Genomic DNA, 9360 nt, shown 5'->3' on the forward strand with positions numbered 1-9360 from the left:
AAAAACTACATGTGCATGGTTTTATAATTCATAGAAAATGATGTACAGATCAAGAATGTTAAATAAGTTCGTCCTTCGACAGAGGCAGAATACAGGGTCATTGCCTCTTGCTGCTGAACTTTATTGAGTGCGTAATCTTCTCAAGAAGTTATTGGTTACTTAGGCTCAACCACCGGTCATTTACTGTGATAATTTTGGTGCTACATATATTTGTGCTAACACTGCGTCTCACTCTCGCATGAAGCACATTAAACTTTTTGATAGTCATTTTGTCCGTAAATTAGTCCAACAAGGTCTTCGTCCGGTTTTGCATGTTTCATCGAAGGACCAACATGTTGATATGCTCACAAAATCTCTTCCAAGCAGCTCTTTTGAGCTGCTACGTTACAAGTTGATTCTCTAATCGATCTACCATCTTGTGGGAACATATTAGAGATACATCGTAGATGAATTATGAATTATCTTCGCTCCTTATTTACATATTTAGTTTACCTATATTTTAACTTATTCATAACCATAACGATTTTCATTTATTTTAATTGATTGTATTGATTTATTTCACGTCCTTATAGATCCGCCCTCTTGTATAAATACCCTGTTCATTATTGATAAAATCATCTACTATCTATTCTGTAAACTACTATAAATAACGCGCGGCGTTCTTTACAACTAGTAAGCTACGCCCTGATTAACTACCAAAGGATTTATTTTGAGTTTCCTGTTTTAGAGAAAATGAACTGATCTTCATTGCCAGGGTCACCTTTCCGTGTAAGGATCTGAACCTGAATAATTTATCCATGATTAGTGTTGTTGGGGTATGATGTAGTTTTGATGATTGAAAAACTGACAAAGTGATATGAAACATATCGGTCAAGCTGATTCACAGACAAACTATCTCATGTAGTTGAAACTTGTGGCAAGATAAGCGTGCAAAAATCAAAGAAGGACCAGATGAGTGATTAATTCAGATAAACTCAGGGAATAAACATATGTTGATTTAAAGAGTTGGAGTTTGACTACAACACTAAGGAGACAAGAGTTGGAATTGAAGAAGTAGTCTCACTTGAAGTAGAACTCTACGCAATGAGAGTTCTGATAAAAGGATGAGTTTGAAATAAAGAATGACTCTTTGGAGAGCTATGCTTAAATAGAAGATGTATCATTCAGAGTAACTTACGCACTTACAAAGAGAGAAAAGGCTAAACACGATCAAATTGAGAAAGTTCATAATTGAGAGAATTCTAACTGAAGATTCAAGTGCTGCCAGTACAAAGGAACAAATTGACGAACCTGTTTCACAGGATTAAGCTTTATAGTTCATGAGTCAGTTTAAATGTATTGTTCTTATCGAGTTGTAATTTACTTCTTTTCTAGATTGATTGTTTAGGAACAATATTGAGCTGAGTTAACTTCAAGTATGGGATAACTCGAAGTGGGTTCAACAGTCAAGGGTGATTGTTGAGTTATAGGAATAAGAGTTTATAATTCCTAGTTATTGAAGTAAAGAAATTAGAGTTTATAATTCTTAGTTGTTGGTTACAAGAGTTTTGTAATCAGTCATTGTTGAGGCTCAGAGTTATTTAGTGAAGTTGGGGTTAAATCCAGTAGAGGTGCAGGTCGTGGTTTTTTACACTTTTTTGAGCGGGGTGTTTTTCACATAAAAAAATATTGTGTTCTTTACTTCCCATTTTACTACTTCCTTGAAACACGCCAGGCAACCCGTTCCATCCATAGGCAACTCTTACGTTAAAGTCAATGATCAGTAGGGTATGTACTCTAACAAGTGGCATCACAGCGAGGTTGTCTTAAAAGGGGTTAGCACCTAAGACAAAGATCAATATAATGAATTCCGCACCACCTACTGATCACAGTGAAGGTCAATCCACTATTAAACCTCCACTCTTTGATGGTTCTCACTTCATTTGGTGGAAAGTTAGGATGAAAACGTTTCTTCATTGTGTAGATTATGAATTATGGGACAGAATTATTGATGGACCAACAATTTTCATGAAGACAGTGGATGGAGAACAAGTAAAAAGATTAGGTGTGAATTCACCCCAGAAGATCTTGTTGCACTAAAAAAGAATGCAAAAGCCAAAAACATTCTTGTTTGTGGTCTTACTCCAACCGAGTATAATAGAGTGTCTAATTGCAATACTGCTAAACAAATTTGGGATGTATTGGTGAATGCACATGAAGGCACTAGCCAAATGAGAAAATTCACAATTGCAGTACTTTTCACTGAATATGAGGCTTTCAAAATGGAGAAAAATGAGTCACTACAAGAAATGATAACTAGGTTAACTTTATTGGTAATGAGCTATCATCTCTAGGAACGATTTTATCTACTGAGGAACTGGTAGAGAAGGTCTTGAGAGTCCTACCAAAGTTTAAGTGGAATGTCAAAGTTACAGTCATAAGAAAAACTAAGGATCTCACTAGAATATCCCTTGATGATTTAGTTAGAAATTTAAAGACCTATGAAATGAACATGGAAGATCTAAATAGGGCATCTAAAAGTGATGAATCAGATGATGAAAAATATGATGAAACTGCTCTCATGGCCATTGGAGATTCAGACATGGAAAAAGATGATGGAATCTCTGAGGTAAGTATTCTTGAACTCAAAGAGAAGTTACATTTATTTTCTAAGAAGAAACTTATTTCCTTAATGAGTGCTCTAATTGATGATTTTCAAAACGCTTGTAAGAATATCGTTGAAAAGGAAAACTGCACTCTTAAGTGACAAGTTGGTCAACTTGATTCTTCAAATCTGATTCTAAAATCTAAAATTTTAAAATTGACTCTTTCTGAAAATGAAAAAAATAAGTGATGAACAAGAAAATGCTGACCCTCAATTGACCAAGTCCAAACAAGAATGTTGTAATGAAAAGGAAAAGGTGAACAAATTAATCCAAGAAGTCTCTAAACTAAAATTTGATCTTGAAAAGACAAACAAATGGATAAATTCCTTAAGAATTGTTCATCAATTCAGTGAAAAAACTCAAAGTGAAAGGGCTGGATTGGGGTTTTTTCAAGAGCTCTATTATTACTAAGGATTTATGTTATATATGTGGTAATCACGGACATCCAACTACTGAATGTCCATTTGCTGCTAAAAGATGAGATAGGATCACTAATTTGGTAAAGAAATCCGACTTCTTGATAGTACAGACAAATAGGAAGAAAAGATAAACTGGTCAAAAAAACAGGTCACATCACCTGTTACCTCGATGCGCTAGGAGAGATTTGATTCACCCTTTTACTGATAAGAAAGGATCCATGCTTGTCTAGATTCTTAAATTTAACTCCTAGTTTATTTTGCAGGCGAGAGTGAAAGGAGGAAAGAAAAATTAGTACATGGATAGAGCTTGCTCAAGGCATAAGACTGGAAGCAAATAATTTTTTTTTTACTCACCACATTTAAAGGGGGAATGGATCTTTTGGAGATAGTAAAAAAAGCAACATTACTAGAGTTGAAAAGATTGGGAGAACTAAAACAAAATCTTTTTTAAAGATGGTCAGATTTGGTGTGCTCGTGTAAGGGAGAAGCAAGGGAGGTCCCCTAAAAAAAGGATAATAGTGAAACTAATGAGCATGCACAGAAACTTGTTGTACCACCTGGTCTAACTGTTGTATAGACCGAGGGCATATTGACAGGGGAAACAACAAATCAAGAAATTAATGCATTAATAACACCAATACAAGCTGTAGATAATTTTATTGGTAGTTCATAAGAATTGGAGTTGTCAAAAGAATCTTGAGATATCTCATGGGAATCAATGGCTTGAGACTATGGTATCCAACGGAAACCAATTTCACTCTTGAGGGCTATAAAAATATTGACTATTTAGGTTACTTAATTGACTGGAGAAGCACCAAAGGCACTAAGTAGAGAGCATTTTGAAAAGAATAGGTTAGACTTGGGGATGATTAAAATTGCATAAACTCACCTCAATGATTGACTATAATAACTATTTTTCTTCTTAATCGTATTAGCTAAAATGTTATTCGATTCAGTCTTGCACATTTAGTTGTGTGTTCCAATTTCAGATATTTTACTCTTCTAACCTAATTTTGTATTAGATTGTGCAGAAAAATAGGTACAAACAAGCAATTGTAATCAAAAAGTTCTTCTTAGTAGGTATGTTCTACACTGACATAAGCATAGGCTATATAAGTTGAAACAGTTGAGCACATTTGTTCAATTCCTCACACTTCATCCTCTCCTTGTCTTATAAAGCAAACGAATTAGTTGACCATACTTTCTTTGATCCTACGCCAGAAATTTCTTCTTCTTTGTCAACCTAAATATCAGTTTTTGTACCATGGATTTGCCAAACTCGATCATCAATCACATGCAACATATGTTTCTATAGTATAAAAAGAGGACATGCTCTCCCTTTTGGATTCTAATTGGCTCAGACTTTTGAGCACTTCTCAGTCCTAGTTCGGATTTGACCTTTTAAATAACAAAAGATGTTCTTGAACAGATGTTTTATGTTGCTCTAACTGTTTCAATATGGATGGCTAACACTCATTTAAAAAAAATAAAAAAATTAAAGAAGTATTTTAGCTGAGAAAAATACTGAACTAGAAGTTGCACAAGACTTTGAAGTGGAATAAGAGATCCTTCGGGCTTGGATCATAACTTTGAAACTTGACCTTGATTTAGAGAGGGCTGAAAATGTTGAAGTCATTCGTCAATTGACACAGTTGATATCACCTGTTTTACCTTTCTCATCAGCTCCTCACTATTTGTATCCTTAACCATATCCCACTTTTATACCATATTCTTTTTTTTTATTAATGCTCAGTTACTTTAATTTGTTCACTACTAGCTTAGGTTTAATGTGGAACATGCTTTTCCACTTAAATGGAATGGTTATCTTTGCTTAATTGACTCATGTTTTTGCTCTTTTTAATACATTACTATATTGGGTAAAGTCTTTGTCTGATTGTTTTGGTGATAGCCCAGTGGCAATGAATAGCATAACAAATCACTTTGGCTAGTATATTATTGCATTGAAATAGTTTTTTGATAATGTCAAAAGGAGAAATATGATAAGAGGGTTGTGCGATGTTTATAACCCATTGACTAACCTATTTTATTCTAGTGTTTTATACTGTAGTGCCTACAGGTAAAGATGGTTGAATGCACAATGACAAGAGGTTTGACATCATGGGAAATTTATTGGGATATGATATAGTTTTGATGATTGAAAAACTGACAAATTGATATGAAACATGTCAGTCAAGCTGGTTCACAGACACACTGTCTCATGTAACTTAAACTTGTGGTAAAATAATCGATGATTAAAGACAAGTGTGCAAAAATCAAGGAAGACCAGATGAGTGACTAATTCAGATAAACTCAAGGAAATAAACATATGTTGATTTAAATAATTAGAGTTTGACTATAACACTAAGGAGACGAGAGTTGGAATTGAAGAAGGAGTATCACTTGAAGTAGAACTCTACGCAATGAGAGTTCTGATAAAAGGAGAAGTTTGAAATAAAGAATGACTCTTTGGAAAGCTATGCATAAATAGAAGATGTATCATTTAGAGTAACTTGCGCACTTACAGAGAGAGAAAAGGCTAAACACTATCAAATTGAGAAAGTTTATAATGGAGAGAATTCTGACTGAAGATTCAAGTGTTGCCAGTACAAAGGAACAAATTGACGAACCTGTTTCACAGGATTAAGCTTTACAATTCATGAGTCAGTTTAAGAATATATTGTTCTTATCGAGTTGTAATTTATTGCTTTTCTAGATTGACTATTTAGGAACAATACTGAGTTGAGTTAACTTTAAGTTTGGGATAACTCGAAGTGGGTTCAATAGTCAAGGGTGATTGTTGAGTTATAGAAATTAGAGTTTATAATTACTCGTTATTGAGGTATAGAAATTAGAGTTTATAATTCCTAGTTGTTGGTTACAAGAGTTTCGTAATCAGTCGTTGTTGAGGCTCAGAGTTATTTAGTGAAGTTGGGGTTAACTCCTGTAGAGGTGCAGGTTGTGATTTTTTTACACATTTTTGAGCTGGGTGTTTTTCACGTAAAAAAATTATTGTATTCTTTACTTTTCATTTTACTGCATTTTTAAAACATATCAGGCAACCCATTCCATCCACAGGCAACTCTTACGTTAAAGTCACTGATCAGTAGGGTACATACTTTAACAAGTGTTATGAAATCAAATAGGAATAAGCAATATGATAAGTAAGAGAAAACAAGATGAACACACATAGATTAATGTGGAAACCCTTAACGGGAAAAACCACAGACAGAGAAGAAATTCACTATATAAGAGAGGAATTCAAGGAGGTGCCAATGTTCTCAATGACACACGAGAACCGTCATATTAAAACCAACCCTCTAAGTCGCACTTATATAATACGTGCGTACAAGAAAACTCTACGCTACCACCACAAACCCCCCCGAAAAATCTCAAGCATGGTTCGCACCGCAATCTTTTCAGAGATGGATCAACAAAATTCGGATCAAAAACTCTAACAATCAAGATAAACTTGAATGAAACTAAGTGAAGATCAAACTAGAAAAGAAAACCAAATTCATCTTGTGAGTTTGAGAGTTCTTAGTTATGCTTCAGCTGGGATTCAATGTTTTCTACTTCCAATCATTTACAACTCTTGGTAAATTATGTGTATATTAGGACTTAACTTTCATGCATAAAATAAATTACGACTATTTTTATGAGGTTAACTAATTGTTAATAATACTTATCAAAGAGTTCGTAGGCTTGTATGTATCCACCATCCAGTGGCGGATCCAAAATTTAAGGATTGTAGGTGCTTAAAAAATTAAAAAAATAAATAATTACCTCAACAAGGTTCGAACTCGGGATGCCCATCCAATCAACTTTTTATTTTAGTGGGTGCTTTTATATGTTTTATACTTATTTTCGTATATATTCTATGTAATTATACCTATTTCGCATCGAGTTTAGTGGATGCCGGAGCACCCTAAAAATCTATGTAGGTCCGCCCCTGCCAACATCAACCAAGGGACTCGATACGTTGATTGAGAACGACCACGAACAATAAAGTGCAAACAACAACAACAAAGTACAGATAATTTTTATGTTGAAACCTCGTTATTCAAGGAAGTAAAACCACGACCTACCTCGTAGTATTTTCACAAACAACTTCACTAAAACAAAAACGATTTCATATTACAAACTCCAATTAATAATCCTAGGATTATCCTCCTATCCCTAACCCCTTGTAAAAGCTTTATCACGAGTCACACTATATTAACTCTATTGTAGCCCACAACGTCAACTAACTTTAGTGGACCATCATATCTCGTTAACTCTAGCTCACTCTATCAACTAACTACAGTCGATACAACTGTGAGAATCTAGCCCATACATTTACCACGACTAACTTTAGCCAATAACTCAAATGGCTAACTCTAGCCCTCAACTTAAATCTACAGGATATGAGTGAAAAAGAAATACCTACACAAGTTTAATTTCTCAATAGTGAGGAGTCAGTTTACACTGGAGAGTAAAACACAAAGACTTAACAACCTAGACCTAATAACACACAACAATAGACTGTTATGGACTGGTGTGAGAGTTGACTTGTACAAATCAGTCTGGTGCGAATACGTGGTCCCTTGTTTGGTTGCTATGAGATAAGATCCCTTAGAGTGGTAGTTCCTCTTGAATAAGTAGTATTCCCTCGTGGCTTGTTCTCTTGTTTCCCCTGAGATTGGTCTGGTGCATGTCTGGTTACTTAACGGTCCCTCGATAGGCTTGTCAGATCATCAAAACAAAGCATAATGTCATAGTAACTATGCATCATCAATTTTTTCCTTTTTGACGATGGCAAACACATGAAGCAAGTTCCCTCTAAGAACCAGGTTCTCATACAGTTGATTATAAGAAATGGATCAAATTATTTGGGTAGCATATCTAGTTCTTCAATAGATTTGTCAAATCATTAAAACAAGACATAGTACTTCAACATCTATGCTAAATCAGAGTTTAATTGTCATTAACTTATATATGCGCCCTATTTGACTTGTCTGAATTTAAATAGTTTGACCAAGTCCTAACGGGTTTTAAATTTTTGGAGCTAGATGGACGAATAATTCGGCATTATGTATTTGATTAGAAGTAATGAAACTGAAAGTAAGCAACGAAAAATAATGATCTAATTGTAAGGTGGGCATAAATCACCAAAAAAATAATTTTTTGCTGAATCAAACGATGATTTATTATATTGGATCGAATTTTAAAAATATCAAATGTCAAATGTAAACCCCTAATTAGGGTGTACAAAGAAAATTGGCAAATCGCCCCAAAACCACAAAAAAGAACTAATTAGTGGTTAGGTTTGGTTTCAACTAAAAATGATCAAACCGACCCAATTTTATGTATATTATTTTTTTATTACTTTGTACATTTATAGATATTTATGTAACATTATCAAAATTTTAGCTTCACAATATTTTGACAACAGGGTTGGACTTATATATGTTTAGCAAATTAGAAAAAACTCAAATCAAAACTAAGTTTACACTCCTAAAGGCTTAAGCCTTAATTGTTAACATATGAACAAAATATATCAACTCACTGTTATCTGCAAGTTATCTGAAGAAAATGACAAAAAAATAAAGAATCTTTTGCTGCTTGAGACAACTACAATCGTAATAGTTTAGATGGTTCGAGTATCAATATGGATATATTTGATACGGATATATTCTATGGTGGATTTTTATGTTTGCTATATTTTGTTTTGTTTTAACAGAATATATATAGTTAAAGTGTAGGTGATTCAAGGGTGTGACTTAGTGATCAATTAAGTGAATCTATGAGGAATTATTTCGTATGTGGGATAAGAATAACAATTCGGAATAAAATTTGAAACAATTTTAAGGAAAGTCCTCGGATCAAAATAACAATGATAGAAATTCAGATGTCTTAGAGATGCTACTAAAAATTAATAGGTAAATAATATTAATTCATACAAAGTTCGATATTCATGGTAACCTGCAGGAAAGTATAATAATACTCCTTCCGTTTTATTTTACTTACCTCCTGTATTAAAAATATTTATTTTAATTTATTTGTCAAATTTATGAAATCAGGAGTCTTTCGATATTTTATTTCTTCCTATCATTTGAATTAAATAAGTAAATAACAACATATAGTAATAGAAGTAATAATCAAATTTAGAATTTCAAAACATCATTGATTAGGTTAATTTAATAAAACACACTCATAATTAATTTTTTTAAAATGGTGTGGCAAATTAGCCAAAGTCAAAGTAAAATGAAATCAAGGGAGTAATTTATTGTACTACAACATTTTCACAACCAATTCAA

Source organism: Capsicum annuum, chromosome 3, assembly GCF_002878395.1.
Source record: "Capsicum annuum cultivar UCD-10X-F1 chromosome 3, UCD10Xv1.1, whole genome shotgun sequence".
Classification (NCBI taxonomy): Eukaryota; Viridiplantae; Streptophyta; class Magnoliopsida; order Solanales; family Solanaceae; genus Capsicum; species Capsicum annuum.